This window comes from Falco punctatus (assembly GCF_963210335.1).
Source record: "Falco punctatus genome assembly, chromosome: 8".
Lineage (NCBI taxonomy): Eukaryota > Metazoa > Chordata > Aves > Falconiformes > Falconidae > Falco > Falco punctatus.
In genome coordinates this window covers 62,469,518-62,494,645 of record NC_137588.1, presented here as the reverse complement: position 1 = coordinate 62,494,645, position 25,128 = coordinate 62,469,518, and the positions used below count along the sequence as shown (strand labels likewise).

The 25,128-nt window shown below is 42.7% G+C and overlaps 1 protein-coding gene across 2 annotated transcripts in view; it reads right to left on the bottom strand.

The window, feature by feature from the left end:
• The window catches only part of LOC308068945 (uncharacterized protein), a gene marked incomplete at its 3' end in the record, with an annotated part of 153,208 nt that overhangs the window by 114,625 nt on the left and 13,455 nt on the right, over window positions 1-25,128 (bottom strand). For both annotated transcript variants that reach the window (XM_080400493.1, XM_080400494.1), the window contains exon 1: window positions 1-25,128. This exon is cut by the window's left edge and continues 18,307 nt beyond it; it is cut by the window's right edge and continues 13,455 nt beyond it.

The following is a 25,128-nucleotide window of genomic DNA, read 5'->3' as shown; positions in this document are numbered from 1 at the left end:
CCCCAGAATCACCCTCCTGGGCCTACTTCTCTGCTAGAATGTATTATTTCTGCCAGACAGCAAGTCCCAAGCGCTCCTCCTCTCTCAGATGAAAACTTTGGGTTACTTTGGGCCAGTGGTCATGTTAAAAAACCTCAGCTAACAAGCCAGCAGCAAGCAAAGTTCCAGGGCACACTGGTGTTTTACCTCCTCTTTGCTGAATCTGGTCATCTTGGCCTAAAGTTAATGGAGAAACTCATCCTGGCAGAGCTGTTGTCACCAAACTCTCACCCCTGCTTAAAGGTGATACAAAAATTCACCATGGCTTTGGTAAGTCGAGACGAGGTCAGGCTGGTTTGGGCAGGGGGGGTGAAAGCACAGCCCGTTGCTCAGCCCAGCATCCCTGGGGAAGGGTGGAAGCCACCCTGGAGCTGCTGAGCCAAGGGTGAAGCTGCAAATGTTTGCTGCGGATGCGGTGAGTCTCTTGGCCAAACACCCAGCATGACTGGAACACCAAAATTAACAATATGGCATGAGAAAAAATGGGGTGTTGGAAAGAGGAACATGAACTTAAGCTCTTAAATCTGTAATTCGGCTCATAAATAAGTTGATTTCAAGACTTCTGAGTATCCAATTAATCAGAGCTAGCTGGAGCTTAGCATTGAGAAAATCAGGTCTTCTACTTAAGATCCTGGCTACAGATTTAGGAGGCTAAGAAGACTTCCATGTCATGCTCTACTTGCGCAGGACTGTTCATAAAATAAATGCCAAAATTCAAGGTTTTAAACACTGTACTCCAATGCAGACTTAAGCACACCTATGGGTAGGAGAGAGAGATGGAGCAGCAACTGAGGTGGCTGCAATTTTGTGGAATATGGGCCACCCTGCCCTGGGTACCCATACTGACAACAGCAATTGCATCTCCAGCAGTGTTATCCCCTTTGCAACTCTCCCCCAAAAAAGTGTTGTCTGAGGCAATTGCTCATTAGCCTTCCCTTTTTGGATAGGCAGAAAAATAATTTTCAATAAAAAATAATTATATAAAAAATATCACTGAGCTATCTGGGACTTGAGCAAAGGCTGCTTCCAAGCACACATCTGGCAAATCGAGTTTGAGTTCAGACATCCGAGTGGATAAAAACCCCAGAAAAATGCATGAAATGAAAATGCTGACAAACCTCTTACTCCAGCAGTATGAATGGGGTTGCTATAATGATAGAAAACTATTGATTGTCAACTACTGTCTCGTTCAATTGATCAGGTCCTGCAAATCTCAGATAACACTCGTGCCATTAGAAGCCAGCATTGTGCTCGCGGTGGCTCTGACTGATTGCTGTGCTATCAGAGCTTTGATCATCTGATAGAACAAGTGTTGGGGAGCTTGGCTATTGATTTGTAGATAAAAATGTTCTGGTACCTTGAGTCCTGTCAATGAAATTCTTTGGATGGAAAATAGCATTGTACTTTAACAGTAGGTCATTTGCTAATTAAGTTAATTTACAGAGAACTTTCTGGGGGAAGAGCTGTTGCATCCACCTACTGACTGGCCACTGGGTAGGTGGCAAGACCTGCTGATGGGGCTGGTCAAGATGCTCTACCTAAGCTAACAGCTCCTTGGACAGGTCTGCATATCTCTAACTTCAAGGTTAAATTTACTCTTGGCTGATCAGCCTATGAAAATCACTATAAAATTTGGACTAATGATGCAGAGGCTTCTCAAGAAGAGACCTGCAGCAGTAAGGTCGGATCCCTGTCACTTCTGTAAGGAAGCTGTATGGTGCTGTACATCGCTGTGCACCTTCCTTTCAAGGCCTACCTGTGTCTGACCCCTTGTGGGACTTCGCTGTTCATACACTAGCCATTTCATCAGAGTGCTCTCAAACCTGCATCCCACTGCCCATAAATCCAATAATTCTCTTTCAGGTTCTGTTGGCTTTGATTAAAAACAGTCCTCCTCTGCAGGCCACTGACAGTGTTAGTCTAATTATACTGCTTATTCATCTCTAGCACTTAAGGATGATGAAATTAGGCCTTATTAGTTGCTAACATTTTAATTCAGTTTATCATAAAGTGATTGGCACGTGGAAATCACAGCCCTACCTGGGATGCATTCAGTCCAGCTGCAGCTCTGCGTGGCAGTAGCACTCAAGGGCAGCTCCCCGATGGGGAGCCTGGATTCAGAGCTGCAAAGCCCAGCACCTGTCTCAGATGCAACCTTTCCCATTACAGTGCAGTTATAACACAAACGGGAATTATTTTCGTCTCCTTACGGTAAACTTTGGATAATATCTGCGGTTCATATCCATCTTTAGAAAAAGGTCCTTGTTTTGTGTTTGTTTGGTTTGGGGTTTTTTTAATTTAACCCATATATGGATTATTCCACTGCTGTTAGGATTTTTAGAGTTCCTATTCACAGACTAAAAGCTCAGAAATTCCCCAAACCTACCCCATTTATGAACCTGTATATCCAAGAAGACTTCATCTAAGACTTTAAACCAATCCGAAGATAATACTTTTAATTCTGTAGCAGCCAAACTAAACACCCGATAAACAAGTTTCCAAAGCACAAAAATGTATTTCAGCATCATTATCGTACTGGAGAATTTGAGGTTTTAAAAGAATAACCGCCATGAGTAGATGACCTTTGTCAGGTTGCCAAAAATGTCTTTTTGGAAAAATACACTTTTATGTTACAACATGGATTTCTTTATGTGAAGAATGTACTTTATATACAATGAGATATAAGAGCAGAGCATACAGAGGAGGTCAAAGTGAAGGACGCCCGGTGACCTGAGAATGGGCTCTCTCCGGGAGAGGACACGTGCGGGGGAACTCTGCGTCCCTGGGTTTGGATGTCCCTCCCCCCGTGCAGATCAAACGAGCTATTTTTAAACTGTGCATGCCAGCGCATCTGTCCTTCGCCCGAAGTCAAAGCAGAGACCTGAAGAGCTGTGATGAAGCTTGGCTTCATTAATGGCTGAGAACGTTTCTCTCTGGCCCGCCTTGAGCTATTTTCTTTGGAGAGAAGAACCATCTCCTGTCGTCCCACTTCGACAAGAGAAAATTTGGGTCACGCAAAGTGGCTCTTGCTACTCCATTTAAATTACAAGAATAAAGACAGCAAAATTGTACATTCCTGTAGACACGTTGCTTTTAGTTTTACCAGCTTATGGCAGGTCTTGAGCACAGATTTGTTTAGAGAAAACACAATATGGCCGGAGTGTGGGAAAATTCAGTAGCATACATTAGTTCCTGAATTTGTTGATTATAACCATAAAAACTTCTGATATTTCTAAGCAAATATGCCACACTAGAGAAAGCAAAAATATTTCTCAATGACATTTTATTCATGGAAAAGATAAGGTCTGATACCACATTTACACCACTTCTCTTAAAAAAAGTAGAGATGGTAAAGTTCAAAAGAAGCTTCTAAGATTCCAAATTATTTTGTACTTTTGTCCTGACCTTTTTTTTTTTTTTTTTTTTCTTTTTAATATGACATTGTTTGCTTTTCACATTAATACTGTTAAAAGGCTTGGCGGAGGTTTACGTTGTAACAACCAGGTTACACAGGTCAGCTGTGTCTGAAGTTTTGTTTTGGGTTTGGGCTGATTACAACCAGCCGGTTTTGGATTGTAGAATGGCAACTGATGGTCTCTGATGTTCATGACCTTTAATACCACCCTGGGGCAGGACTCTGCCGATGGAAGAGGGGGCTCGTCCTGCACAGATGCCCCTGCTCGCCCATGAAACGAGCAGTATCAATAACTGGAGCATCGCTCCCCAGGATGAGCACCTGCTCTTTAACCATCCCCATCCTCATCATCCTCTGCTCTCTTCCTCTCCAGTCTGGCAATGTTTAATATTATATGAAAGCTTGATAATATTGGTGTCACTTTTTACCTTTATTTGAGGTGAATTACTTCAGTTTCACTTATTCTCCTCCTCTGGAGAGGAGTTTTGCTGTAAACAAGTGACTTTTGGACTCTCATTTTGTGAAAGTGTTTTCAGGATCCCAGAGGATATTTTGGATGGTAAAACAAAAGTGATGCTTGAGAAAGGAAAGCCCTCGAATATCGGAGGGCTCGCCATTCATTATTTCAAAGTCTTGAACCTTTTAAAGCAAAAGGAGCATTTAATTCAGAGACCCTATGGGGCTTTTTTATTTTTTTAATATTGCTGAAGTGCTCTGCTACCTTTAGCAACAATAATTTTAAAAAACTCCAGAATATAAAGGCAGCTAAAGCCTCCATTCTGCTAGTAAAATCCAACTGTGGGTTCCTGATTCTACTGAAAAAAAAAAAAAAAAAAAGAGAGAGAGAAGAGACATTTCTCTTCAGGTAGCACCACCCCTTCACTTACGTGACCTTTGCAAAAGTTTAAAACAAATTACAAGGAATCAAGAGCTTAAGGATACCTCTTTGCTGCTCTGAAGTTAGGACAATTGACTAAAACTAAAGGGTATGTTCTTTTCCCATCCTTTCAGAGAAGTTAAGGAGAAAAAAGATTAGTTGTTGTGCTTCTGACGAATGTTTCTGCCAATTTAGTCCTAGAGTAAGCGTGGAAAGAACGTTATACAGTGCACAGAAACCTAAAGCAAAGATGAGAAATTTTGCTTAATTTAGGCATTTACTACATTTTCTTAGACTTTGGTGGAGAAGTGTTTGAGTCCAGAAGATAAGTTAAATACATGCTGCTGGGTGACCACAGCCACATCTGCACTGGTTAGAAAGATTATTCCTTAATTTCTGTTAGCTACAGGGTCTACAAACCAGGAAGAGGTAATAAATCCTTGGGAAAGACAGGCACCAGCGGACTGAGGTGTGCTCTGCCTCCAGACTGCATTCTGCTCAAAGAGCTACAGCCATGTCTGCTCGCCAACCCTACTGCAAAACCCGGGACGTTTCCTAAGCAAAGGCAAGAGCCCTGTCCCAGGAGTGCTGCAAGACAGCAGCCCATGAAAACATTTCCAGCAAAATCGTCTGCACTTACAGCATGCATATGTAAGGGAAATTATATACAAAGAAACAGAAAAGCTTTGCTATTTATATCCAGCTAGTTGGGATTTGAGCACATTTACCATAAGAAGTCCTTTTCCACAAAGCCCTTCAGAGTTTAACCTGGTATGCTCTGTGATATTCCAGCTGTCAAACCAGATCTCCATCAACTTTTTCTTCTTTACTCTTGACCTGAGTTTCTCTAAGAACACTCTTTTAAATTAGATCCCATGAGAAACATGACAGTAAGTTCTGAGTTTCATGATGGTTATAGAAGTTGCCGTTGTTTTCCCACCATTATAGTGATGTTTGAGACGTTGAAGGAGAGGAATCATTTGTTAGTTCTCTTGTTATCTGCTTTCCGCTCACGAAAGGAAACACAGGAGGAAATTTATTGACACCCTTGACTAATAGGGTGTTGCTTTCTTCTGCAAGAATTAATTTATCCTATTACACTAAGACATCATCACACATTTGGAATCTGACTCCATGCCCGGTTGCACCGATTTTGTGCCATGGAGATATCACTTCCCCACGTCACAGATGAAAGTGATGCTCAGGATTTCTTTCATAGATAATATCCTTCTATATAATAATTCTGAGGACATGTCATTAGCTTGTGTCAGGTAGGAAGAAAATGAGGGAGGAGGAAGTTTTTGTTCCATAATGCTGTATTTCAGTCATTTAGTCTTATTGGTTTTGTGCAGTCAAGAATGAAAGATGTAACTTCAGGCTTGCTATTGCTTGGGTTATATATGCACTGGGGAAGAAATGAGAGCAGAAAACCCACAAATCTGCAGTAGTGGGAGCAGAGCCGAGGATCTACATATTTAAAGCTCCTAAATATGCAGACAAGTACTCAAGAGAGGCCCAGGACTAATTCCAAGTTTTTGTCTGTCCCTTTGATCCAGACAGAACATTATTAAATGGACATCTCTCTCTCCCCCTTTCCCCCATCCATCATTCTCAGCTGTAGAGTTTTCCACGCAAATAATTATATGTCCTTAAATACCTTCTTCTACCGACCTTCTCCACTCTACCTATGGTCTGCAATAGTCATTTGCTGAGTTTTGTGCTAACATATAGAGATGTTTTCATGTGGTTTATGGAGCCTGGCACAAAGAGGAGGAAAACATTTAGATTCAGCAGCAGGAATCCAGCCCCGATGCAGGACAGGGGAGACTGACCTTTGCTCAAGTCATTTTGCCCTTTTCTTCATTGCCCAAAACTCACCCTCTCTGTAATTCCATGACTCAGGGTAATTTCACGCGGTCTGCAGACCCTGCACTCTTACACTTTGACACTGGAACATTATGAGCACAATACGTTGCAGCAATAAAAGCCCCACTGAAGATCCAGTTATCCCAGCAAGAAACTGTTTACAGAACTGATATAAATAATAACAGGGCCCAAAGTACTCTTTGGTTGACATTAACTGTGGCTACAGCAGAAGCTTGTCATGGCTGAACAAAAAAGGACGTGTCTTTTCAGCCTAAAAATACTCGGTGCACAGACTCCAGCAAGAGCAAACCACTTCAGTTTCACCACAAATAAAGTCATGTTAGTCACTGCATTTAATGCATCCAGCCCTCAGGGTGATCTCTGTGTTGGCATCAGTCAGATATATTGTTTTATACTAAACATTCATTTGTAAGATGAAAAACACAGCTTTTTTTTAGCAGTGAAGAGAAACTTGTTGATTCCAGCTATTTTGGCAAAGCTCTCCAGCAGGCCCAAAAATCCTACAGCCAGTGCTTAGGATCTGAAAGACTTTGGATGCTCAAGCAAGATTCAGGATGATGCAGCCAGTAGGCATCATAATATCTTGCCAATAATATAGCATGCAACACTGCTTGTGTTACAAAACGCTTCCCAGTGGTTTTCTCCGCCAGTATTTGGAGTATTTAGGGTATTTTGGCCTTTTTGTGAAGATATCATACCAGATATAGGCAAATAAAATACATGCCTCATTTTTGAGGAGAAAAAGTGGCTTTGATCCCTTAAGCTGGCCAATCCCACCAGCATAATAAAGGTAGCAGCATAAATAGGCTTCCCATTAAACCCTGCAGGACACTCTGCAGCCAGGGAGCGGGGTGTGAGTAAAGCGAAGGTATACCTCCCTGAAAATCTGAACGCCAGTTACATTTTGAAAGGGTCACTGGTACTTTACATTAGTTTTCCACTTAGCTTTTGGAGATGACAATTTCAGCGCGGTGCTGACCATTGACTAAAACCAATTTGAACAACACAGGAGTGGGAGTGCTCCATACAAGTGACTGTAATGGCTTTGCCTCATCATTATGCGAGAGCATTTATAGGCAAAGACAATAGCACTAATTCATTCATTCAGAAACAACCCCAGCCCTTCCAAGTATGCAATTAAAATCTTTGTCACTTTATATGGAGCAAAGAACTAGTGTTTTACTGTGTAGTCACCAAGGTGTAACGCATCTTATTTGACTGATTACGGCACTGAAATCCACAAAACAATCAGGATTCATGAATATTTTTGTGGCTATTGACCAGATCTGTGAATTGAATTACTTTGCAAACAGTGAAAAAGCCACCCAAATGATAAGCGAAGATGCTTGATCAAGTCTAAGCGGGGGGGGGGGTGGGCGGTGTGTGTGAGGAGAGATACTGGAAGGACCCTCCTGGGTCACTTTGTCCCCTGAGAGGCACGTAACTGCATCACTTGGGTCAAACATAATTTTAAATTACTTTCATCTTTTACTGTGCCAGCTCCTGCAAAAGCTTCTCAGAACCATGCTGCTCCCAGCTCCCATTAATTTATGGCTTGTCTATACTTGTTTGTTATCACCATGGTTTCAACTTTTAAGTTAAGAGGTTCTTCCCTTACTCTTGCCCCCCATCTATATAGAGCAACCTTCAAAGATTCCACTTTGCTGGGCCAAATAAGCTATGGGTTTGGCTCTTCGAGTTTCATCCTGTATGATACTTTCTCCTACAGAATTATCAAACTCTGCACTTTGCTCTACAGTTTTCTTCAGCTTGAATCCATCCATTTTGACTATGAGGCACCAATGCTGTATTCAGTTCCCTTCCTGATGATTTCCACAAAGACATTAATGCCTCTGTATATATGGAGGAAATATTTCAGCTGTTTAATCTTACAGTACATTTGGTTTTTACACAGCCATACTGTTTTAGTGGTTCATAATCACCCTGTGATCAAACCCCACGCCAGAATCTTTCTCCTCATCAGACATTTCTAGCTGATGAGTTTCTACCTTACAGCGCCAATCCTCGCTGCAAGTCCTTAAGCCCGTAATCAATCTCCCTGGTTTTTAAAAAAATAAATATCAATTTTCCTTCCTTTTCAAATTTATTTTATATCCACGGAAGAGGTAAGCATATCTGCAGGCCTTGTGTGCAATAGTTTTTCACACATGGGAGGGATGCCAATGGCAGGCAGGTTTTATATCTCTGGCACAGACATGCTCCAAGCGTCTCTCACCAGATACTCCAACAGATTACCCTCTCAGATTTTCCTTTCAGAAGTAAAATATTAGCTAGAGATTTCATCTTTCTTACTATTTTTTAATTTAAATGGAGTTAATCATGTCACTTAGTTAAAGGCTATTTTCTCTAGGAAATCTAAAACACAGGTGTAGGGAAAGCACTTCTTCCCTGTGGGTTCAAGGAATGTTGGATACGAAATCCATGAGCTACTACAAGGAATAATTAGGCTTCTTTTTGTATTACCTCTAGTTTTTCCTCTGACAGTATCCACAAAGTTGCCTCCCCATCACAACATCATTCCTACTAACAGCCGTATTCCCATTTCCAAGATTTTTAAGAAAGGCCTGTGAAGACGGTGGCTTTTTTCACTATGCCAGCAGCAACAACTAGTTATCATTACAGACTATGCAAATGAATAATATTTACCATCTGCAGGGCCAGGTTTTTGCCAGTGACATTAAGGTGCTTAGTGACATGAACAGACATTCTTTAAAAGCCCCCACACATATACACCGAGTCTCATTAAAATCAATAGGAGTTACAAGCTTCACCAACCTGCTGGCGTGCTTTTGGAAGACTCATAAGGCACCAACCTAAAAAACCAACCAAACGAAAAATCTGTGACATCTATTCTGAGATACAGTTCAGTACATGAAGAGCTGGAGGGACAGGAGGGGGCGGGGAAGGGGAGAAGAGAGGTTTTAAAAGTTTTTCAATGTGAGTCTCATTGACCTAGCTCCAAATTATCATGGATTTACTTGCTACTCATAGCCTTGACTTCTGTCTTCTTAAAAGAGAATTTTGTCATCCTTGGGAAGGACTCGCAGTACTGCTGCTGGTGAAGGGGCACCAGCTGCAGGGCTTTTATTTCACTAAATCCTCAACTCTAGCCATCCAAAAGCCACACAAATCAAGTAAATCCCCATGTACTCTCCTATTACATGTTCCCACTTCCTCCCTGCATGTCTCCGTTATGGGACAGTGTGGTGGAACCAGGGCTATCATGGAGAGCGCTGCAGTCCATGGAGGAACCTCTGGGGTCCATCACCATCAGCTCATCCCTCTGCCCTGCTCATATTTCAGTGCCGAGCATAAAGCAGGCACTCAGCACCCCTGCGTCAAACCCTGATGGGTATAGTGTGACAAAGGCACTTCGGTGGCAGGCTGGCTCGCTTTCACGTCCAGGCTATTGAAGAGCAGTCGGAACAACAGAAGATAAATAACCAGATGCACGGCCACAGGCGCATGAAGGCATCTCACGTTGAGTTCCGTACTCCAGAATGTATATGGTACTTACTGGATTAAAGACAGGGAACACAGCACCGCTGACAGCTTTTCTTAAATATTGCGAGTGAATTTACTGGGTTCAACTCAGGCAAATGCTTTTAAATGCAGGCACTCACTCAGGCAGCAGAAAGGGAACAGAGGAACAAACCATGCCTTGATCTGCTCCTGGACTAGTGCAGCAAAGCAACAATTTAGCCTCAAAAACATATCTTTTTGTCAATACAAAACCACACAAAACAGAAGGCTCCAAGTTAGGAGGTGGGGATTTTCTTTCAAGGTAGAAAGGTAAAGCTCAGAGGGGAGATAATTTTGGCAGCAAAACCTGAGGAGAGGCAGATTTTGTGTTTTTCTTTGTGAGCGTGAGTGCGAATCGTTTGATATGCAAGTTGAACATACAAAAGAGGACACCGTTCTCCCTGTTATTTCCAGGACAATTAGTGGATGCAAACAGACTCTTTCCCTCCTTCATCTTCCGCTGACCACATGGGAAGCTGGAGACACAAGCCTTGGCTTGGGGTGGGATGAACATCTGGGCTAGTCAGGACAGCTTCAGTGGAGGCTTGCTTTTGCCCAGAGTGTCAAGGAAATAACTTTGCGTCAAGCAAAGAAAACAAAGGGAATTTCTGGAAAAGCTATGCCTCTGCATATTGAACAGATTCATGTAAAATAAACCCAGTTCAAATACTGTTTTTAGTTAACTCTTTTTTTTCTTAACAGAAAAACAAACAACAGTAGCACATGATAGAAAGGAGGAGCAAGAGCCTAACTTGAGCAGCAGACAACGCAACTTGTTTGAGATCCTGAGAAGTTTGTAAAATAAAAAGTTTCTGGAAAGCCTTCACTTTACAAAACACAAGAGCCCCTGCCTGCTCCAGCAACCACCTTGACCATGCCACCAAACACATAGCAAGTTTAGCAATGAGGGATGGCAATTTCGGTTTCACCATATAAAGAACCCTGTCCAGCATAGCTTCTGTGACATATTTTAGAGCTACTTACAGTTCTCAGAAAACATAATTCAGTCTTGGACCCCAGCCCAAAGTCTCCAAGACCTCATCCCAACTCACATCTCACACACCTGTGCCTGAATTGGGGTGCCACCTCCTGTCACATATGAACATTGATATTAAAGAACCTGCCTTTCACCCACCAGATAAAGAATTGCCAGCACAACATCAGACCACCATCTCATTCAAGACAGATATAATTCTGTCTTTCCCCACTCAGCACTGTTGCCTTTTTCTTCCACGACACAGGACGGGAGCTAAGCACAGCTCATCTAACAAAAGATGTATAGAAGAACAGAAAAGGGCAACAACACGTTAACAGCCATACCTGCTCCCTGACACGAGAGCAAACCTTCCTGTCCCTGCAGCATTTATGAGTGCACTTAAACACATGGATCAGGGACTTCTGGTAGCAGCTGAAAGGCCTGTTAGGATCATTGCATCATTTATGAGTGCAACTGAGAATATTAGCTTATTAGCACAGGGTCTTTCTCGTCAGATGAGGCAGAGGCTGTGCTGTCTGTCAAAGCCAATCAGCCTGTACACATCTGCAGGAAAAAAAAAATATCTGTGGATAAATAGATCTAAAAGGTTTCCGTGTGGTGTGGGCTTCTAACCTTTCAGTAATGCCTGAATAATAGTCCTCCATCAGTAACGTCCCAAAAGTCTCCCAGGACATTTGAAGGTGACTTACCTATTATTAAATAGTTGTTATTTGCCCCAGATAAGGCCAATTTAAAAGCCAAACCATAAATGCTCTTTCAACTACTTTGTCTCATTTACCTGAGCAGCCCCACGCCTGAATGCCTGAAGTGGCTTTAGCTGTGGGAGAAGGAAGATGAAGCCTTTTCTGCAGTAAAATCTCAGTCCCCAGCAGCTGTACGACTGCAACCTAATACCTCAGTGCTGCAACACAGATGTATCTGGTGTCTGTGGAGACATGCTGATATATTAATGGCTGGATTTACTTATAAACGAAAGCTATCAGGGGTGGGGACATTACTTTATGGTCTGTTTTGCACTGACTGTAAAGGCTTCCTAATAGATGTCTGGAGCCGCTGGGTATTACTGCAATATACATAATAAATAATAATATATCACTTTAAATGTAAACAGAGGCATTCCACATTGAAGTGCCTTTTCAAGTGTGTTTGAGATGCAGCACTATTATAGTTCACACTTGAGTAGCCTACCCTTGAGGTAACAGAGACATAGATATGAGCTGTGACATTTAAATTAGCAAGAAACATCAAACATAAATAAAAAAGTCATCTTTGGTTGTTTCTGGAAGCTGATCACCCAGCAGTGTGGAGCACCAGACTTTATGTTCTAGGTAAACATATGTGATTTAGTGCAGAAACACTGTAATATTAAACATATTAATGCCTGTTCTCCAAGTTGCTTTCCTTAGACCGTTTCCTGTTCTGCTGAATTGTCATCACAGAGAAAAAATGCCCCAAACTGGGGAAAATTCCTTTTTTTTAGGAGCTGCTGTACACAGCAAAATCACGTCCTTTCACAAAAGTCTGGACAACACTGACAATTTTGTCACTCATGCTTGAAAGCTCAGATTTTTCCCTTGAAAAGACAAGGCCAAACAGGGCTGAAGGGGAACTCGTTACCTGGGGGGTTGATAGAGAGAGGTTGTGACCACTGAACAATTAAAAGTCATTTCACTTTTACAGTTTCATTGGATTTTCTCTGGTATTCCCTCTCGCATCGAGTGCCACTGTAGAAACCCTGGCTCCATTCCCAGGCACTCACTGGTTAGTAGGCTGCATCTCAAAGCATCACCAAGCCGGCTGGACCGAACCAGCAGGTAGCCGGGACAATTCCCACCCTCCTGCCCCTCACTGGTCACACTGCTCTGTCACTCTGGGACCTTGGTGGCTTCATCCAGCAGAAGGGAGAGGTAAAGGGAGGGGGGAAAAAAGGAGCAACACCCCAGCCCCTCCTTGGGTGATGGCATTATTTTTGTCTATAGAGAGAAAAGAGCAAGTGCCTTCTTCGCTGACCCCAGCAACAGCCCCCACCTTCCTGGGCAAGCCCCTCTGATGTCCAGCGGTGTTTGCTCTTCTGCTTTGCTGTTTGGTTGTTGTTTAGTCGGTTGTTTCTTTTCTTACTCATGCAGCCCGATCTGTCCTTATTTCAATTTAAACCTATCCTCTCCAGTCCTATCTACACAAAGACTTTTCAGATGGAAGGTTCTGCTCCACTCTAAGACAACATTCTTCAGGTTTTTGTTTGTAACAGGCTTTTTTCCCCGCACAAAACCTGTCCCCTTGGCCCTCCCCTTACCCACTCCACTCCGTGCGGAGTTTGATGAACTTGCCTAATGTTCTAACACCGGAGCACAATTTTTCAGCTGGTTTTGTGCTTACCCTGTAAATGTTTGCTTATGGTAATGTTATGTGAAACGAGCTGGCTACCCACAAGGTTTGTTGCTGCTATACATGAAAACTGAATGAATTTATCATGACTCCTTGATAATTATTTTTCTTCTTCTTATCTTCTATATGCTTACAAATATGCTGTTCAATTGCTGCACTGCTGGCAGCGAGAGTTAACACACTGGATTAAATAAAAGGTAACAATAGCAGGAATAATTGAACAACAGAGATATATTATACACAAATGTGTAAAAACTATGTTGTATACATACATGTACACTCATACATGTATAGCACCTAGGTAAGCTTAAATATAATGGAGGTGCCTCACACTCTCATCTTATCATGTGTTTGTGGTATTTAATTTAATATACAGGTCATGTCAGCCTAGGCCAGCTGGAAACAGCTTGTCTCGAACTGTGTGGTCCAGCTTTACTCTGTCAGCTCAGCGTACCTAACCTGCTAAAAGTCCTGTAACTCAGGTAGGAAATTCAACCTAGGGAACGAAGAGCAGATTCTTCTTGATCTCCTCTTCAATTCAGAACACAGATCTAAACTGAAATGCTCAGCTGAGGTCTCCATTAGTGCCAAAACAACGTTGTGAACTTTTTTATTGAGAGGAGGAAAAAGTCACGGAAACATTTCTGGGAAGCCGGCAGACGTGGCAGTCCAAGCTGAGACCCAGAAGCCGCCGTAGTGGCTTGGAAGCAAACCTCATCCCAGCTCCCAGGGGCCAGCTTTCAGGATGGATGGATGCACAGGGAAGAAACCAGACAGGCTTGTCTGTTGTCTCTACAGCAATGTGCATTTGTTTATCATGGATCCAAGAACACTCCTCTGGAGACCAGTCACAGCCAATTAAATATGAAATAGGTGAAAGAGGTGAACTAGGACACATTAAGACACGTTAACCCACCAGGTCAGCACCCTATCTGTTTCTCAGTGTGCTTTTGGTAGCTGCCTGGGAAGACTTGAAGGGCTCATCATGGATGATGACATTCATGACCAACCTTTAACTCCCAGCTAAACCTATGTCTCCCACTACCATAAAAATGATAAACACAAGGAAGTTGCAACTTCCTTTTTTTTTCTACTGCATTAATCAGGAACATTTTTCTTGCCCATATCAGTTTGCAAGTTTTCTTTCAACCACTCTCCTTATGCATCTTTTTAAAACTCCTGGTTAGAGATACACACAACTTATCATTGTCAGCTCTGACATTTCCACAGATTTTAAAAAATTTGAGTCAGGACAAAATTTGGCAGGTCCACTAATAAGTAATATTGTTTTCCTTTGAAAAGGCCCAATTCTAATCAACCCACGGCAATATAGTGATTTTTGCATCCATTTGTCCTTGGGAAAAGCTGTATTTTTCTACAAAGAAATTTCATCAGCTTACTGAGAGAATGAAGTTGTTTTTCAATATTCAGTCCTTCCTTCCTGACCACTTGCATTTTAGCCTTACAGTCTTAAGGGGGAGCAAAAAAACTGTATTAATTAATGGGAAACAAGAGTGAGGGCTTTGATTATGGTTAACTGCTTAGGAAAGGTCATCTTCTGACCCAGGAGAGCCTCTGCTCTCCTTTGCTGTGGTCCACTTAAACCTGGCCCAGAGGTGATGTTGGCCACTTCTTGCATGACAAGGTTTTGTTCCTGTTTGTGGGATCTGGAGCTGACACAAGAAATTTGTATCAGAAGATCATCAGATAAAAGAAGTCACGTGAGATTCACTAAAATAAGCAGGGGGAAGGAAGGTTATGTCAGCAGGACACAGTGCTTCAGAACAGCCTGGACTTATCTTTATAGTGAATGTTATCTGTAAGATTGATAAATGTGCGACGGGCTGGAAGGGGGAGAGAGGACAAAGTCATTGTACTGAAAAACTAGGCCTGGCAACAATAAAAACCCCTATAAAATAGTTAAAAACCTAATAGCTCACTAGAGCTTTTTACCAGAGCAAGTCCTCTATGTCCAATAGCTCTCTAAAGGCGTTAGAAAATGAAAGGAGTTTTAATGCACCCCTACATTTCTTTTCTTTCTAGTTCTACAAGAGGTGATGTGGCAATCTAATTATATTGTGTTGTGAACTGGTATTATGTCCTGCAAGCAAAGGTAAGAAGCTTTTTTTATCGTCCCATTATGCAATTGTTGCTACTTTTTACACTTGATTCAGCTTTGGTGCAATAACTCTGTATTGTAGCCTACTCTTTTTTTTTTTTTTCTTTTTTTTTTTTCTCCTTTTCACCATTCATTGTCTCACAGCAATAAAACACGCTGGGCGAACAAAAGCACGTTACGGAGACAGCGTATGAGCGCAGCCATTCATTAATATCTTGCTTTCTCAAAGAGCATGCAAGCCCCAGAGGAACCTGTGGCAAGGTGGTGGGGATGGTTTAGGGACATTTTCTCCTTGTCTTAACGTTAAGAAAAACAAAAGGTTACCTAACTAATAACAGCGGTCACCACCTGAAATACGCATACCAACAGCCCTGGGAACTACCCAGGCAATTGCTGGCAGATGAAGCAAGCCACCACTCAAATCCTATTCTTTTTATATAAAGCCCTCACCCTTTGTCCTTTTCAATTATGTATGGTCATGTTCTTACAATAGCTTCTGCTGTCACTGTGATTTAAAGATAAGGTTTATTTTAAAAGATCATTTGTTTCCAGTGCCAACATAGCTAGTCTACCCAGATAAATAAGTGCACGTTTTTTGAGACCCCCCCTGGATTTCTTTCCTCCTTCCCCACAGCCTGCCACCTCAATCTCTTACTAATCATTTCAAGGCTATTCGGAAGGTAGTCCTTGCATAATTTTTAGCTTAGCATAAAAAACTGCCTAATTGTTATTCATTTGGCTTGGCAGTTATTATACACCGAAGTGACCTCTGCTTCTCCGTTAATTATAGTTTTGTCTATTGGATAAATTGAAGTGAATTAGTTCAGTTTTAACATCTTATCAATAATTTAAACAGCCATTTCAAACAAATAAGATAGGAAGGAAAAAAAGACCCCAAAAAGCCAAAACCAGAACCAACCTTATGCAGAAAAGGCCAACTTCTAAGTGTAAAGCCCCAAGAATTTGTTGATTTAGTAGTGAGGGCAGAGTTTAGTAATAATGCTAAGCGCAGAACAGGTTTTACTTTTCCACGCACTCAGGCCTGTACATTTGCTGTGGAGCAGAAAGAGTTTCGAGGTCTGGTCCCTGCCCGGCGCGGCAGCCCATTAGCTGTGGCTGCCCAAGACACCTGCCTGCCCCGATTACCATCAAAGCCAAGCGGCAGCAGCGGTGCCGGCAGCCCCGGCACAACACCCCTTCCCTCCACGCTCAGCTGCCGCCGAGCAATCGGGCTTCTGCTAGGCCACGCTTAAAACAGAGCTCAGAAATGGCTTTATTCTTAAGCAAGGTCGCGCTTGGGTGAAACACATATACCAGGTTGATGGTATCGTCGAGCCCTGAAGAAACAACATCTCTTTCTTTCTGCTAGGAAACATCAGCCAGAATTTCTTTGCGGTGCAAGGTAGGCAACTGCGCCTGAGAAGATAAGCTCTAGTCATAAAAAATACATACAGCATAAGGTCAGGTTTCATTTTGTTCTGTGATTCATTTTAAGCCTCTGGAGAGGCCATCCAATGTAAAGCCTTCATAGAGAAAATTGCAGGAGGCTACAGCGAAGGGAAGGGGCTAAGCACCGATTTATCCATGTAATTCTATTATACGCAAAAAGAAAGCGCTTTTATTTACAAATTACTTGTAAAGGTGAGCAACGATGACAGAAGATTTGCTATAATGGATAATACTGCTCACCTCATGGAGCCCTAGCAAAGCTCCACCAGCCTGGTGTCCAATGTTGGATGTTGGGTGAAATAGCGGGTGGGAGCATCACCACCTTTCGGTCTTTGCCTTCAGCAATTCCCTATGGCATGAATCCATCTTCTCTCCCCCAGTCCCTCTGACATATCCAGGTTTTATCTCAGTCTTTAGTTTTGTCTGGGTTTAATTGCTAACACAGCTTAATGAAAGCATAAGCCAGTGATGCACAGACCCACTCCCTGCCTCGGACGAGGGCACACACCAAATGTCACACGAGCGTGCCCAAGGTCAGTCCCACCTTGGAGAGATACTATCAGTTCACCACAGCCATCAACAACTCTAAGGTCAAAACACACTGAAAGCACTAGTGTTTATCACTGTCCAGCGTCCTCCCTTTCCTCTTAGCCTCCTACCCTGGCCAATGCTGGCAGAGGCATGCTGTATCCCCAAATCCCCCCTGTGTCATTCTTCAACAATTCTTCAGGGTTTCCCGAACCTGGAATATTTACTCGCAGCTATGGTGCTTCCCTCATCTCACTGAGCAAACTGCTGGACATGAAATGCCAAGACCAGCTGCACAAAACAGAAGAGACGTAACAGAAATACGTATTGACGAGCGGTAATACCACTGGTTGGGTTCAAAGCAATTTGTAAGTAGGAGAAAGCTATTTCTGGCCAGAAAAATAACAGATTTGCAGAACCTTGTTCAATCATTACATTTCTTTTCCTATATACTTAATGTATCTTTCATTCACAAAAATACTTTTTTCCTCCTAACATTTGTCATCCCCAAAGAATATGAAATTAATTTAAAATGCAATCAAGCAGAGCTGTTATGGATGCCTGTTTACTATTTTGGGCAAAATTTCACCTGCTATGATACTGCACATAAAGCAAACCTGCCAAACGTAAAGGGACCTTTTTGCTGCTCTATGAGGAAGGACAGAGCAGTGGCAGACAGAGCCTTAATAATCATAAACTGTTGCCTTGAAAAGTAAACTAAAAGCAGCAATTACAAAACTTAATGTAAGTGTGAGACATTAAGGAACCAGGAAATATCTAAAATATCCGAAATGCAACAAAAAAGCAATCCTGAGAAGAAGTCTGAGTCCTGCTCAATCATAGCGAGGCTTGGAAAGCGAGGAGGACACCCGACGTGCCCCTAAGGAGTTGTCACAAGCCCCAGCCCAGCCCTGCAAACAACCAAGACTATCAGAAGATAAAGAACTTCCAAATGTATTTGTTCTCCACATTTAATATTAATCAAAGAGCATTATGTATTTCATACATCACTTGATTATCCTAGCTGCAGGGAAGAAACGCTGGCTTGATAGAAGCAATGCAAAACAACATACATAAATGTATAAACCAATAATAAAATGAAAAAGCAATCTGTTGATTAAACAGAGGGTCTTTTGAAGCTGGGATTTAGTTTGCAGCAGCGCAGGAAGAGTTAGGTTATTGGAACACCCCGCAAATGTCAAAATAGAGGGTCCTGATCCCACGTGGCAATCCTTGCACTTCACTGTTTATTTTGGTCCCAGAGTTTGGTAGCAGCTTCCCAAACGATGGACCACATCAAAGGCTGCCAGCCCGTGGGCTGGGGCAGGAGCTCTGTACACTGCTCCCAGCTTTGCCTCTCAGTCACCTGGTCACTCACCCCACAGAAGTCACCTCAGGGGTAAGAACATGGAGCATTTGGAGACCTGGACAGAAAAAGTTTGATGTAATTAGGACTTCACTGTTGTTAATAATGTTGAATTTTTATTTATTTTTTTTAAAAACGTTGCTGTTTTCAGCTATTTGCTGTTGTTCCACAGTATGACAAGGAAAATGGAATGTATCTAGTGCTGCAAACACTTCTCCATCACAGCCGTGGGGGGTAAATTGTGCTACTTCTGCGTACTGAGATGACTGATCTCAGCTGTACATGTATCCCTGTATGCTGGGTTTAGAAAACATTTAGTAATGATAACCCTAAAAGAAGCTGCTAATTCTATCACTATAAATGTGTTCAGGACTGAGATCCAGCTGAAGGAGGATCACTTCATTTCTTTCTAACCTTTTGTTATTACTGTGCATGTTTTGTTTATTGGAACTTCATTTGAGATTGACCAAATCCAGAGTTTTCTGGGGCTTACACTGTAGCAACACAAAGTATTAGACAGCATCAACAGACAGGAAAACACTCGCCTTGCCAAACTAAACACTTCTTTGTATGTTTTTTGTAAATGTTTTTTCCTAGATAAGACCTTGTGGTGGTTATTTGTAGATTATACACCAGGTTAGTCGCTGTATTAAGCTAACTCCACTCCATTTGCCCAAGTGTCCCCAAGCACTGTGGGGACCATCAACGGGGAGGAGGGGGGAATGTTGCCTTTTCTTTTGTTATTATTTTGGTTTGTTTTTTCCTAAGTCTGCCTCTCTGGTGGCCTCACACGTCCTGTTACTGTTATAAAGACACAACATCCCATTTCCATCTCACCGGGCAGATCGGGACTGCCCCGGGGAGCTGTGCTGGCCGAACTGCACTGCCCCGCGCTTGTTTATGGCAGGGTTTATGCTCACATATATACCATGTACGCGGAGGGGAACCTTTTGGACAAGGACAGTGTAATTCATTTTGAAAAACATCTTCCTCCTGTCTAAGAGTTCATATAAATTGAAATTCCTCAAGGGAACCAGGCATGATATTTTTCATTTTCTCAGCATCCATACGGTTTATTGTTAGATTTATTCCTTTATTATTATTGATTATATAAGGGCTGAAGACAGGACTGAGTCGGAATCTAAACTTTTTTCTTTTTTCTTTTTTTTGAAATGTAGGTTACATGACAGAGCTATTGATTTTCAAAATAAAAAGCATGCTGAAACCCGAATTTTTCAAACAAATTTTGGAGTGAAGCATGCAGTGCTCATTCACCTGGGTAACACCTGACCCGTCGTTCTTTCTTTATTCAACCCCCGCTGACTTACTGTTTGGGATTCCGGTTTATCTCCCTGCTCCTGCTTGGTTAAACACCATCTAGTGCCACAGCCAAGAATCACACCTTAGAGCAACAAAAAAACCAAACCAAACCAAACAACCCAGCCTTTCTTATATCAGCAATACCTAAGAATTCCAAAAAAATCTTACATTTAACCCTCACAGTGTCGCCCTGGTTGAAAACTGAAGCAGAAGATACTGCCTGACTCGGGGGGAAAATAAAAAAGGATCACAGAAGAGGAGGAAACGGACTTAATACCCCTGCAAACAGGTATGGCTTCAGCCAAAATCACCCTCCTGCACTCAGTCACCTTCAGCCAGCAAGGCCAGGTGGGAGCATTTGTAAATACACAATAGCATTCTCACCTCTACAAGCAGCATTTGATAAGGAGTAAGAGGCACAGCCCGTACCCAACGCCACCCCTGCGCAGGGCAGAACCCCCAGTGCCACAGCACACACACCCCGGCTGCGCTGATGCTCTGGTCATGGAGCCTGGCAGAGGCAGCGTGCCCTGCACCAACGCTACCTTCATTTCCAGAGCCAGCTGTGTAAACTAAATTAGCACCCCTCACTGCTGGCTTGCTGGCTTTAAATATTTTCAAAGCCATCTTATCGGATAGCGTTGCAGGATGTTGCTTTGGGACAGATTACAGCACGCCACAAACACAGGAGATCCGGGAAGAAGGACGTTCTTTTCATCTCCTCGTTACAGAGGGGAATAAGATGCAGCATGTTTAAAATCAGGCTTGTTCTCCAACAATTACAACCTTTTAATATTCCTCTAGCTTAACTCTAGAGATAAATCATCATTATCAACATTCAATAGTTGGCACTGGAAAAGAACAGGGACATTTTTCTTGCTTAGGATGAGCCCTGGAGAGTCGTGATGTGTTCCCTGGCACACAGCCGTGCGCCGTAGCAGTTTTACACCTCACCCGACACGTGTGCCCAGTCCCACTCATTTTTTGAAGGAGCAGGAACCGCAAGACAGCCGCGGTGCTGCTTTCGGCGCTCGGTGATTGAGTGAATCACATCACCCTTCTGACTGATCTCTTCATCACTGTGCTAAGGATAGCGAAGTCTCAGGCTCTGCATTTCACCCGTCACCTGAACAGTTTTTCTCCTGTTTGTGGTGTTTTACCTATTTCATCCTTGGACAGTAACAGAGCTCCCGCCCGCCAGCACCATGCCCACTGGGCTACGCCCCAGGACTGAGCATCTTCCAACACGTGATGACTGTGGCTGGGTGTCAATCACTATGGCTCTACTGATTTCGCTCTAAACTAATTTACATCAGATGAGAATGTGGCCATCACATTCATTAAAAGAAGGTATTTGGGATGCCTGCTCCATAAAGCGATTGGAGCACACAGAGCTTCATCTGAGGTCAGCTGGGTGCTGCAGTAGTTATGGTGTTCATTAAGTCATTGAATATTAATAACAAATTAACACAAACTTTAAATGAGAAGCAAATTTTCACCTTCATATTCTTTTAATGAATTCCATTGTATATATTTTCAAGCCAGCAGTAATCTGACAGAAAATATTTTTCAAATATTTCATTTATTCCATTTCTAGCTATTTTTCCTTCCCAACAACATTCATTCCACCTTTAATTACTGCCCACAGCCACACCTGTTCCTAATATTCAAACAGAAAAATATCACTTGAACACTACAAAGTAGTTTCTCATTTACTTTTTAAACCATTAAGCAACCATCTTTTCCCGCGTACCAGTTTGAAACAGTCCTACAACCCAGGGTCGGGGAAAGTGAAAAAAAACTGCTTCTGCTTTTGGAAAGTAAGGAATCAAATTCACTCCAAATTCCTGTTTCAGCTTCTGCTCCTCTCAACTCCCATCAATCACTTTAAAATAATTGCACTGGGTTTCTAACCTGGAGTTGTGTTGCTCAATAAAGCACAGACAAGTGAGTGCTGCTGGAGAGAGGGGACATTTTAATATCTGGCATGCATGCATGTATGCCTCTGTGTTCCTGTTTTCCTTTGAACAAATGCCGTTATAATTTCTTCAAGGAATCAATAATGTCCATTGCCACAGCACTGCACTGTTTGAGATGCAGATTGCATGGGGAGACTGAAAATTTATTGCATTGTAAACGTAGGCAGAAGGTGGTAGGTAAGCTGTAATTAAAGTTTTGCTGATAATAAAAAATGGGGGAAATAAGCAGACTCCATAGTCAGTAAATGTTAGTACTGCTGCACAATCGCACCATTTTGCAGAGAAAACTGCAGCACTAGGCTTTTTTTCTGCACAATTAGCCTAAGGAAGTGTGGTTTACATTGCAAACCCCCCAAAACGCTGGCATCCCGTGTGCCCTTGTCAAGGCTTGACACCTCCAGAGCCTTTCAAAACTTCGACTCCCAGCTCTTAAATCTCACACTAATTCTTTGAAAATTTGGTCTTATATTTTTTATTCTTGGTACATGCCTTTATCTGGGAAACTAAAATTAAGACTTTTACCATTACAGAACTGATGCTTTTTTTTTTTTTTTTTTTCCCCCCACCTTGTAACAGACCTAGCAGGACACAAGCTGGTGGGTGGTGAGATGCTTAATGAAGAGTCAGCAAACCTGCAAACCTTCCTGCAAGGGTTTCTCTCGCAGAGAGGCACTGGGCTGCCCAGGGGTGCCCGCATCCTTCCTCCCCATGCATGTCTCCGGAGTGCAGAGCTGCCCCTCTGCCTGCTCCAGCAAAGTTTTACATTGTGGCTGACTGTGCAAAAAGATCTAAGGCAAAAAAAAAAAAAAAAAAAAAATTCAAACCTGCTACCCATTTTCTTTTCCTTTCCCCTCCTTTCATGACTTCTTTGATTTTCAGATTTCTGTCCTTGTCCCAGGCTTGGGATTGCTCACTACTAATTATCCAATAAAAATAGAGTTGAAGTATTAAATCTATCCCTAGTTAACCCAATGTCTTTAATAATAAAAGAGATTTTGCACAAGGGATAAATACTGTATCTCATTTTCCCACTCTTACAAGTCTCCTGTCACTCCACACTTATTAATACTGCTACTAATATACTGTTCCCAGTTAGCCACTAAAATAGTTCGGTTATTCCTATTAATTCACCAATCAAATGTGGCTGCACAATGCAATAAAAAAAAGGCTTTGTTGCTGATGGGGTTTATTGGCAGTATCTATTCATCTAATTTGTCAAGAGGTTTTCCCCAGTTTTCTGATACTACAGCCAAAACCACTCCTCTATGGAAACACGATAAGAAAGCGGTGTCTGATCCCATGCCAGATGTCACCGGCTTCTCCCTGGGTACCTGGCAGTGACTGATGGCACTAACAAGTGCCCGGCCCTCCAGGTTAAGGGTGAGTGGATGCTGCAAGAACCTCTTGCCAGAAGAAAAAAACAACTACTTTCTGGTTAAAAATCAGAATGCCTCACTTTCCAAGAAAGACAAGCAGCCTCCCAACAGCAGAATTCACCTGAGCTCCTAAAGGTGTGAAACGCCAGCGCCAGGTGCTGAGGCCACAGAGTCGCAAACACTTGATTTAGTTCTATGGAAGCAAGAACTGGAGAGGACCTCTGCGTTACAAATACTGTCCTTGGCGCACACACACACACAGAGCGAGTGTCTGAATCAAAAAAGCCTACTGAAATTCTACAGCATACCTCCCTGGACAAAGATGCAAAACACTTCCCCACAGTCTGTAACACACCTAAGACTTTACTAAAGTGACTAGTCAAGGTGCCCCAGAAGAAGAGAACAGGAGGATGCTCGAGGTTTTTTCAGCAGCAAAGAATTTGTTAGGTAAAATACTCAGATGGTCCAAAGGAGTGGACCATGATCCACGCTGCAGGCAACGGGGTGATTTCAGACCAGGTAACCTCAAGGAATTTCATGGTTATTTAACCTGAGCGTCTAGCCAGGCTTTGCTGTCCATGGCCCCTGCCTCGCACGCTGCCCACCGTACAGGCGGTAGGTACGCCTGCTCAGCCACTCACAGCAGCATGGGCAGCATCACCTCCTCTAGGGCTCTTTCCTTCCAGTTGCTCTTCCTCCTTGTCAGACAGTGATATTTGATGGGATCTATCAAAAAAGGCAAAGAAACAGCAGTAGGCAGAGGTGCCAGGAAAAGCCCAACACAGTGTGCTTCCCGCTGTGGGGAAGGTTTGGGGTCAAATACCGTAACAGCAAGAATTTAAAAAAGGGGAGCGCTAAGCCCATTAAGGAATTGGGCCAAGATTTTTAAACTGGATAATTTTATGACTTTAGATTCTGAATCCTAATTAATAAGCAGCCAGTGTGACTGTACAACACTGTCCTCTATTGGAAACAGCTTACCAGACCACCTGAAGCACTGCTAGACATCCTCTACCTTAGCTTATGAGAAAAAGCCCAGTTGTTAGTTAGAGCTTAGCACCTCGTGTGATTTGGCTGATGTTGGCTGCGTGGGCTTCCTCAGCCTTATGCATCACCCACAGTTGCTCCAAAGTATCATTGTGCTTTGACTTTACTTTGTGTTTATTTGGTACTGGTAGAAGTAAAAAGGCTTTGCACAAGAGAGCCATTGAATTAATATGAGCAGATTTATTGTGCAGGGTTTATAATCTTTCTTGCACACCAAGCTCAAAATCTCTAATGCATATACTAGGAGAAAGGATCCGACAGAAACACTGCAAGGTGTTCCATAAATATCCCAGTGCCCCTGTAGATGTGGAACCCAGTGACCTTCTGGAAGGGGTGCAATTCATAACTCCACCTACTTGCAGAGATGGGACCCAGGATAAAGCATCATTTTTAGAGCTACTATTTCTGGGACTTCTGGGAATAAAAAGCTGGTTCATGGATGCTACAGAAGAAGGATGACAACTCACGGCTTGCCGGGAGGATAACAGCACAGTGCAACAGCTGGCAGCCAGCTACCCCTTGTACCACCTTACCTCTCGCTCTGAAGAGCTGGGCAGCAAAGGGGTGCTTGCTGCAGCAGGGAGGAGCGAGTCTCTGTGTTAAAGCAAATGAGATGCAGAAGCACAAACGCTGTCTATCTGCTATCATCTCCTCCAAATCTGCACACCCTTCCATCCTTCTTCCTCCTCCTCAAGGAAAGACGACGTTTCCTGACCTTACCACACGGTTTGCCATCCTTCCTCTCATGCATTGCTTTTATAAAACTGTATTTTTTCTCTTTTCAATCTCTAATTTCTTGTT